Source organism: Opisthorchis viverrini, assembly GCF_000715545.1.
Source record: "Opisthorchis viverrini unplaced genomic scaffold opera_v5_737, whole genome shotgun sequence".
In the NCBI taxonomy this organism is placed as follows: Eukaryota; Metazoa; Platyhelminthes; class Trematoda; order Opisthorchiida; family Opisthorchiidae; genus Opisthorchis; species Opisthorchis viverrini.
Genome location: NW_008752406.1, coordinates 39,124 through 50,128, shown reverse-complemented (window position 1 = coordinate 50,128; position 11,005 = coordinate 39,124).

Here is an 11,005-nt window from a genome sequence, read left to right as displayed (position 1 = left end):
GCCCAGGTAAACAAATTTGTCTACTATCTCAGTCGGTTCATCCGCAAGCGTGAGGCTAGGGTTCGAGCCCATCCAGTTTTGCAGTAGCACTTTACACTTTGCAGATATGAAGCATATGCCGAACCGCGAGGCAGAATTATTTAGATTATTTAATATTGTTTGCATTTCCACAAGGTCAATTCCAAGAAGAGCTATGTCGTTTGCGTACTCGATGTCTGTGAGCGGAGGCCCAGGGAGCACTTCGACCCCACAGGCATTAGAGGCTGTTAGTGAGTCTTCCATGATCACATCAATGACGAAGTTGACTGGGAAATGTGAAAGAGGACAGTCCTGTCGGACACCACTTGCTGTGGTGAACTCAGGGGAGAGCTTCCCGTAGAGCTTTACATGGCCGCGGGTGTTGGTGTACAGCGCCTTAATGAGGGACAAGAATTTATGGGGGACACCTTTGCTCCACAAACACTGCCATAGTGCTTGGCGGTCCACAGAGTCAAAGGCAGCTTTCAGATCAAGAAACACAATCGTTTTTGCTGGAAGCGGCGTCTCTGTTCCAGATCTGTCGGAGGGGGAAGATATGATCAATGCAACCTCTTACAGGACGGAACCGAGCTGGGTTTTCCCGGATCTGTCTCTCCCTGTATTCAGTCAAACTTCGAAGGATAAAACCAGCGAGCACCTTCAATGCCACAGCTACCAGACTGATGCCACGGTGGTTTTCATATAGCGTTCGCCCACCCTTTTTAAAGATAGGAATAACTGTCGACATCCCCCATTCTGCAGGGTCGTGTCGACAGAAGGGGGCGAGAGACAAGGAATTGGAAGCGTTCCAGAGTCTTTTTGATCGGCTGAATCTGAACGAAGTTGGCATAATTTCCTGCGACGCCACCAATTTGAATGTTGTACTATCCGTTGCATACCATTTTTCAGGGGAAGAAACCTGACTAAAAATCTCAGGTCGCTCACTGATGACACGTGTCAAAAATTGTTTTCTGATGTGTAGATTATCTTCACCTCTCAGCTGGGATTTGCGGCGTCATTTTTTGGACTACGAACTCTCTTTGAATTTGTCATCTAATGGCCAGAGAACTGGGAATTTCCACAAAGATCAGTCCTTTTCAAGCCTTAAATTGACTTTCATGAACTACGGTCGTTGAAGCTTTGCTACTTCGTTTGGAATTCTGCTCGCTATTTCCTCCGGTTTCGATAGGGTATTACAGATCTTAGAGTCAAAGATCCCGTCTGTCAGAAATTTGCCTATCCGGCTGCATGTCGTCACAGGAAATTCAGTTCTCGGTTTTGACAAACAAAGTTTGGAGATAAATACTCGGTTTTCATTATTTTTGTTGCTTCGTATAGGAACATGAAAAATGCACGGTCTGTCTTTTTGATGCTATGTTGTGCTGGGTTCATAGCGTCAGTTTGTGGCTTTTACACATCCATTCCTTTTCTCAATACTCTCACAGACATGTGAGGGCTTAGTGATTAGTATTTAATTGGTATATACTTTCCATCTTGATGAATCCGCTGTTCGTTATGTAAAGGTGCCACTTTGTCTGTCGTAAAGTTAGAAGAAACGTTTTCACGTAGATCAAGGTACTGATCAGTAACCTCATGCTCAGTGATGTGTTGGCGGTTGTGCAGACTACGCTCCCCAGTAACGCCCAGATGATGCCATCTTGATTGGCGATGAAACGTTTCAAAACAAACTATCCAGCTCAGCGAACAAGCCAACGACCATCTATGCCATCTGAGCTACCAACATTCTCCTCTATAGACAAACCTCACTCCTTGTCCTGCATTGTTTCTCTGTTGCGGCGGCGTAGCGTTAGAAATGAGCATCAACATCTGATCCGAACTGGGTCTCTGCAAGGTCAGACAGTCGTAAATTTGCTTCAGAAGGTACAAGAACTCAAACAAGCCATTTCCAATTGTTCCCCCTAAGGTAAATGAACACATCAGTTTAGTCTCTTAAACTTGCACCAAGAAAATCACTTTTTTCTCCTGACTAGTTCTGGTAGTCAAAATCACCCTTGATTGAGGCATGTAAAGCGATTGCTTTGAATCGTTATCTGTCCATTCCAGATTTTGTACTGATAGCGCTTAAAACAACTTGCCTATAAAACGTGCCCATTGTGTTTTGATTGTAGAAAGCACTGTCTATAGTCTTCAGGTTTGACGCTCAGTGAAATAGATGAGTTCTGGTTCCATTGGCTGATAGCCTGGCTTCAAAAGCGGGTTGGTTAAAAGACCCAGCTAGTCCGGATACTCTTCTGAAAAGTCTTTGGGTTTTCTTCTGTCGTAAGATTCAATAGCGACCAGCAATCTTAAAAATTCAGCACTAATTTTCTTTGCCAAGATAATTGTGAATCCATCTTTCTTTGACCATTTCATGAAGTAGTTTTTTTATGTTTGATTGGATTTGACGAACCAGTCCTCCATTTTTACGCCTTATAATTCCGTTCAATAAGCATTCCGTCGGACTAAGCGCCAAGTTTTTCGAACTGAAAGTATTTCCAAGCGAACAAACCATCTATTTGGTGGAGATATCCCCTTATATGGCTCTTTTGTGGAACAGCGAAGGCAGAATAAAAATCTTCAGAATACCTCACAAGCCACAGTTAGTTAATTTAGGGCTAGCATGAGATTCGTCACTATTCGCAGGAAGTGTATATAGTACGTAATATAAAGCGGGTGAATGGTCTATTTCGAACGTTAAGGCAAATCAGGACAAATCCTAGCAGACTGGTCATTTTGTAGAAGTCAGAGAGGAACTGGCAGACACGTGACCTGGCAAGCTATTCGGAAGTCTAAGCATTAACTGAAAAGATAGGCTTTTTACAATCATTACGCTCTTCTAGCTGCCGGGTATTCACCGAGTAGTCATGGAATCAACTCCAGATATGAACAGTCAAAATATGCATACAGGGGTGGTATGGTCCCTTTGACGTTTTTAGACCGGGATCGGATTTTCATGCATACTTTGTTGTTATTGATATATGTATCTACGGTCCTGGTTTTACCAGTATTTGATGAAAGAGCCTATTTCACATTCCACGAGTAATTTAGTTTGTTTGACATTTATTAAATACGTCCAGGAAGCTTTGAAACTAGGCAGGCGAGGAATCCTGAATTGTACGACTTTTCTGAGGTGTCAGTTTATGTACAAATTCAGGAATTCATGAAAATGTGAAGGTTCAAAACTTGAAGATGCACGCTGAATGCCCTCGACGGCGTCATCCTTCTTCGCGCGTGATGGTGACAGAGAGAGTGCATTCAATCATTGTCTTTAAGTCTCATGTTGTTTCTATGTTTTCGTGAAATACGGCTGTGGATAACATTCATATTACTGCGTAGGCGTACACTTGGTACAACATAATTGAGATTAGGTGGGCTAAATCAAAGCATATTCTGTTATCCCGTGTCCTCATTCGCCGATACCCCGTGACCTTTGATTATGGCATCCCTTCCCGTCGTAGTCTGGTCGATGTTGAAGTGACCTTTGTCCTTCCCGGTTCCGGCTTGTGACGGAAGCGAATTTCTGGAAGCATGGTACCCCACGGTGGATTCGATCAACCGGTGCATCGAACTGGATCCAATTTACGCACCTCTACGTGCAAAAGACCAACATCTCAACCGGAACACTCAAGGAGTACCGAATATTGGATTCACATCTTGCAGTAGTGGAGCTCCTGAGTAACAGATGTGCGCTCAAATTCTGGTTCGCTGTGACGCTAAGCAATGGAGTTTCCGTCATGTAAGTAAGATTAGTCTATGCCGAAAAGTATGTAAACGGCGCATAGCTGTTTCAGCCTCATTAGGAATAATCAGTTGTGTGCATTGCACAAAGTTCCCTAGAGATTCGAAACGGTGACAATCCGGTTAGTGGCTGAAGAGCATGAGCAGCTGTGTGGTTAACTTGCATGCAAGCAGAATATAGTATCACTCACTTTTCAGTTACGGAACTCGCATCACATCGTCACATGTTGACTGGTTTCTCGAGTGACCAGAGAAGAATGGCTTGATCAAACACATCAAAGGTTTTTGAAAAGTTCAAAGGCAACATGGGTTCCTTTTCATCTCCACCAGCTGCATTGATCCACCGATAACAAACCACCAGGTGTAACCTCCGTGAAACCCGTGTCATTGACACTATTAAAGCTGCTGTTCACCGTGTCGGCAAATCAGCCGGATTTACTTTTGAGATTACTCACAAGAACGCGAAATAGGTCCGTGACTTAGCACAACTAGAATGGATCCACTCTTACCAATGGTTAGTTTTGTGCCACTGTTTCATTTTAAGGGTGCCTTTTCAGCTTGAACCAGCTGGTATGTATGTGGCTTCGACGGTACCTTTTTACAGTTCGTTTATGAATGACACTTGTCTAATTCGGGCGGATATGAGGGTAGCATCCACAAGTATAACCTTGCGGGTTTTCGCAGCCTCGATTAGGAGAAACGCAATACCGTTTGACGACTGAACGCAGCTGTGTCCGATTTCACTTATTAAAGCTTGTTGTCGGTTGATTCTGGGTTAAATTTGAACAGCTGTATTTGGTGATTGTGGTGCTTTGCTTCAAACTTGAGATGTTTTTTCGGCTATCGTCGTTTGTACTACCTGCTTATCACTCAAATTCGGTAGTCTTCTGTTTTTTCTCCGTGGTACAGACCAGCTCACTTGAACAGCAGTAATGGCAAAAATAGTTTGAACATTCAAAATTACTCAGAAATTGGAGTCTCACAGCATCAGAAGGAATAGAGTCAGGTTCAGTATGGCTCTGGGGTAGCCTTAGGTTCTTCTACAGACCAATGTTCGTGTGTCATTTGAAACAATATAAGTCAATACCTCCTTCCGATTACGAACACTAAGCAAGATTAATTAAGTTCATAAGACTTCTGTGACCTTCATAAACGCAGCTCCATTTATTTCTACCGACTCAACGGTAACTTTGAAGAAGTCAGGAGCAGATAATTTTATTTTAACTCCCAGTGTTTCCCTAGGAAATGGCATACTGTTGCAATTTGCTTCCAACATTTGTAAGACCGACTAGAAGGGGTCTTATTTTATCACAGAAAAGTCGCAAGGTGGTACGTTGATTATTTAGCCTAATGGATCGTGCTGTGGATAACAGTCATATTACTGCGTAAGCGTACACTTGGTACAACATAATTGAGATTAGGTGGCCTAAATCAAAGCATATTCTGTTATCCCGTGTCCTCATTCGCCGATACCCCGTGACCTTTGAGTATGGCATCCCTTGCCGTCGTAGTCTGGTCGATATTGAAGTGACCTTTGTCCTTCCCGGTTCCGGCTTGTGACGGAAGCGAATTTCTGGAAGCATGGTACTCCACGGCGGATTCGATCAACCGGTGCATCGAACTGGATCCAATTTACGCACCTCTACGTGCAAAAGACCAACATCTCAACCGGAACACTCAAGGAGTACGGAATATTGGATTCACAAGGATCTCCTCGGAGTCAAAGCAATGAAGGTCACAAGCCGGAACTCAGAAGGTCAAAGGTCACCCCAACATCGACCACACCACGACGGCAAGGGATGCCATACTCAAAGGTCACGTGGGCATCGGCGAATGAGGACATGGCATAACAGAACAACCAATAGAACCGCCCTACCGAACAACTAATCGCGGTCAAAGGTCATCCCCGGCTACCAGCACGTATATTAACACACACGTAACGCTACCCAACGCACAACCACTAACCCACCGCTACGCACAGCTACGCTCCCCAATAACGCACTGATGATGTCACCTCGATTGGTGATGAAACGTTTGCAATCAAATTGCCCAGCTCAGCGAACAAGCCAACGACCATCTACGCTACCTGAGCTACCGACATTTTCCTCTATACAAGGCATATTCGTTCTTGCATAATCTATGACATTCCTAACGTTCCACAACCTGACGTGAACCTATTGAGCACCTTGATAATGTGGCGATGGAAAAAGCACCCCATGAGTAAACTAGATAAAGCGTTTGTCCGATGCTTGAAGTATTTTAATTTGCATCTCCGGACAACCAGGAGTTTTTCAAACAGTAACATTGCCAAATTTGTTGAAGTCGTGCAAAAAATGACGTCTTTTGTAACAAGCTTTTAGACCTATAAATCAGTATCTTACTGTGTTTTGATACGTGGTATAGCGTATGGCATTTTTCGAGACTTCAGTTTTTGCAATATTGGTATCCATGGGTGAAATTTACACAAACTGTCTGCTGTAGTGAATAGTCAGTTTACGGCATCGTCGTTATAACGGCTTAACTGAAACATCGATAAAATACCGCTGATTGTGTGCTGAATGTGCGTGCACTCGGAGTACTACGTGAACTGTCATCACAATATCAGTCGACCTATCGCCCTATCCAGCTCACATATGTGAAGTTTGCTCACTTACTTCATCCACTGATCGCATAAAATTCTACATGAGTGCTGTTGCACGTTGAATGGTCGGTTTTTAAGAAATTGCGATCGTCTTTTATGTCTTGATATGTCCAGGAGAAGTTAGACACTGCTGTGATGTATAGTCTCAATATAAGTTATACAAGGGAAGAATAGACTTTTGGCTGTCCAAACCATGAACAGCAATATACCGCGTGCTAGCTCAGTTGGCTTTTAGTATCCGAGAATCCAGAGGTTTCAAAAAGTTTCAAACGTACTTGCAAGTTCTATCTGTCATCACGATCCTACATCAAACGACCACACAACTCACATGTTTTGAGTAGTTATTTATCGAAAGCATATGCTTCTCGAAATACGCCCATCTGCACATGAGTTTGGCTTCCGTGGTTAACCTAAATGAATCCCAGCCGAATCTCTGGTCGGTGATATTCATCAACTGAATGCACTGTACCAGGTTCTCTTGTTTCAGGATATACAGGATATCACCGTATATTTTCTTGGAGTAAACTACTCACAACGCCGTTATTGAAGAGATTACAGCGACGTTACGAGTAGTTTTTTAAATGCTTCTGTTTGGGTGTAGCTTTGTCGGTTAGAGTGGACGTTGTCGTATCCTTCCTTTTCACCCACCTCTCCCCAACTAAAGGCTACTTATTATTTGGCAGACATGCTCATTCGCAAATCAGTTTGGTTTTCACGGATGATTGAAATAAATCTCTCGTTTATGATGTTCTCTAACTGAATGCACTGCACGAAAGCCGCCTCATGTTTCAGTTCGCACGATACTCGAGATGTCGCAGTATATTTTCACGCAGAAATCTAGTCGAAAAGTTCAATTAAACATACGGTTGATGAAACCTTGAGAACTTCACGTACTTGATGGGCTCCAAGAAGGACGAAACCGGTCGTCGGCTGTGAGAGAATTTTCAGAAAACTTGTGAGTAGTTTCCCTTACAAAAGTGCACAACGACATCTTGAATATCGTACCAACTGAAACATGAGGAGTTCTTTGTGCCGCAAACTCATTTGGAGGACATCATAAACGAGAAATTTACTAGAGTCTCCCGTGAAGACCAAACTGATTTGCAAATGAGTGCATTTGTCGAAATCAATCCAATCTAGGTTCAAGTGGAACACAAGGTTGACAAAACCCGGGAACCGCGCCGACTTGATGAGCCCCAATAAGGGCGAAACCGGTCGTGGGCTGTCGAAGATATTTCTGCAACTTTGTGAGCAACTTCCTTCATACTTATTATTTGATGTTTTCTTCTCAAGATCTGTCACTAATTATACCTCAGAAGTTATCTCGCCGTTCTGGAACTTGTGAGCAAACTTCCTTCAACTTATTATTTGATGTTTTCTTCTCAAGATCTGTCACTAATTATACCTCAGAAGTTATCTCGCCGTAACTTCATTAGGCGCACTTATTTGATATCCGTCGAACTTGACCATGGGTTTTTGTTTTCACAGTTTGTCTTGCTCTAGTTTTTATGTGAAATTTTCTGCAGGAGTTGATCGGGCAGGACAGCAAGAAGTCAAAGGCAAAATAGCGACAACGAATAATAACAACATGCTTGAAACTCATCAACCGCCTCAATGTTTTTCAAGAAGCCAAATAAGAGGCATAACACTGTTGAAGAGGCCATAGACACAGGAGTTTTACTGCGAATTTCAATGGTATTCAGCCAAAAAGGACTCCACAGAAAGGTTTCCCACCAAAGGGGAAGGTTTTAAATCCAACATTCCTCGTCAGAATTGTATAGTATCCCTGTGATGGTCGCACAATTATCCTCCTAGATAATCCAAAGATTTGCTTCCCAAAGAATTGTTCATTGCTCTCCTCAGAGGGTGTAGCACATCTTTTCAGGCTTACAAAAGCAGGGAAATTCAGTGGTTTTCGAGGGTAAGGTTTAGATTTGAAGGCCGCCGGTTGACCGGCACATTTGGAACCTTTAAACTTTTCAAATTAAGTAAGTCGGACAAAGCACAGATTAGGAAGCTGCTGCACGGTTTATCGGATGTATTCTTTGGTTGTATGCTACAAAACAGTGCCAGATAACCAACCAAAATAGGGAAGGTCTTCACCAGCAAAAGGTCGAAAAGAACCGGTCAACAAGGGTGTGACCAGTTCCTTCTGTTTACGCATGCAACTCTGGCTGTGTAACTTTAGTTCATTCGTCTTTTGCAGCTAAGGTTAAACACTCACCCAAATCGTCTCTGAGTTTCAACTTCAGGAAAACTACTGGTTTAAGATCGCCTACTTCCTCGCCCACAATACGCTGATTCCTTGAGAAATCTGACGAGTATCCATCTGGGTGAAATATTCCTCCCGATACCTAATTTCATTGTCCGATGAGGTCCTTTTTACTCTATTACACGAGGTTTCAGCTAAACGGCACAAAACTGTAGAAGTGGGATACTGATCGGTCCAAGTTCTCTTTCGCTGGACTGACAACGGAGTGTTTTGTTGTTTAGCGCCTCAGCAAGACATTAGGACAGGAGTTCATCTTCTTCTCATCCGTTAACTTAATGTTTTGGCGAACGGCGTTCGGAACCTGGAACATCAAGATTGCTCCTTGAATCGATTCCTTGGCCATTAATATATCATCTACTTAACTTCGGTAAATTTCCCTCACCAAATGTGATCTTCCAGTCGCATTCCAATTTTTAATCATGATTGGGTCTGTCAACACATGGCCTTTTTCACTGTCACTTGTCTTGTTTTTACCACCAACCTAGAAAGACACGATTCACATTCTGTGTGGAAAACAGCAGTAGATGTATTATTTCCGGTGCTGGAATCCCAGGGCTGATGTTGTTGTACGAAATCACGCAGCAATCCTACAGTTTCACGTGTGATCACACTTGTGAACAATGGTGTGATGTCCAGACTTGACAGTTGTTGGCATTAGACATTCAACAGGAATATCAGAACTGCCAGTTTGAGACCATCCTTCAGTTTCAGTATCTGCACAAAGTACATTTATAGTTCTTGCTTAGCTGAATTTGCTATCTACAAGATTGGTATATTAACGTTGTAAAGCTGTGGCAGCTGTTTATCTCTCGCGCTTAAGGACCTAGCAATAGTTTCACTAATAAATCCAACTTCCACTAGGGTTTGTAACTCCAGACAATCTTAGTTTCAGTTCAACCGCATCATGTTCAAGAATCGCACCCTGAGTATTTTTTCTGATCATTCAGAATCTCCCACATCTTACGAATCTATATAGTGAATAAGCCCGGTTAGGTGATGTTCTCAAGTCAAAAATTCGAAAGCTATTATTGCTACTCGGCAACTGTTAGGCCACAAGTAGATTTGCACTGCTACGAACACCGTCGAGCCCTATTTTCACCTTATTGCCGTTAATTTGGTGTCACTTGATACGCGGCGGTTTCTTATCGTCGAACTTCTGTACGCCAATGAGTAAAACATCGAATGCTTTTGGAATAGGGATACGCGCGTGTAGGTTGATTTCTGGCACACTTGCATTTGGTAACCATAAGGTCAAAGTTTATATGAAATTTAACTCTTGCAGAAGTGTGTACAGCCCATGTCATAACTTGCACTGAGTCTCTGAAAAATGTGTAGTGATTATTCGTCGCATCATCTTTAGGATAACTATGCGGGCTTTGTAGAATTCTGTAACCGGCCAGTGTACAAGATCGCTTTTCTTGGAAGAAATTCAGGAAGGTATGGTGCTTCGAATTATGTTCCTTTTACAACCAAGGTACATAAACTCGAAACAACGCTGCCAATTTCAGCACGAGAATTCGCGAGCGTGATCCCTAGGGAGAAGGTGGCTATGGTGACTTGTCAGGTTCGTCAATGGTCTGCCTTTGTACATTATCCTTGTTTTGTTGTAGAAATTTTAAGGAACTAATCATACACTAATTGCTGTCTACTTTGCAAATCCCTTTATGACGGCGCCAGATGATGTTGAACACTTCTATCCCACCGAGACAGCTCAATCACATTTACGTGGGAATGCCATCAGCTATCTGGTTGATTAGAGTGTCTTTGTTGTTGAAATGTTACTGTGTTCTGAGTTGCCCTTGTGATTGTTCTGTGGTGAATTCTCCCTCCTCTCCAAAATCGTCGACATCCAGGCAGTGACCGGTCAATAAGCAACTGAAGGCAGGCCGCGTATACATTTTCTGCCATTGCATTCATCTTCCTACAGAAGATCCGCCTCTTAAGCACGCGTAAAACGGCCCGGTGTTATCGCAAGCGAACACAACCCTTAATGTGTTTCCTGCACATTTTTGTTTGGTACATTAGAAACAGTCCCCTATTGAAATCATCCGAATACCACCCTATCTCCCAGCTACTTTCATATTTCAACTATTACTCGCTTCTTTCCATCAGTTCTTGATGCCCGAATTTCTTTACAAGATTCATCGTTTGACTACCACACGGTTGAGTTTTGCTGTGAGCCATTACAAGCCGCTGAAAACGGTCGTCATTTAGGACACTCTAAAGGCTCACATCTTCTAGAATTAATACATTCTGTAATTGCTCGTTTGAATCATAGCATTGATGGCATGTATTAATTTTGCTTTCCCTTGTTTCTCTTCTATATTCTGTAATAT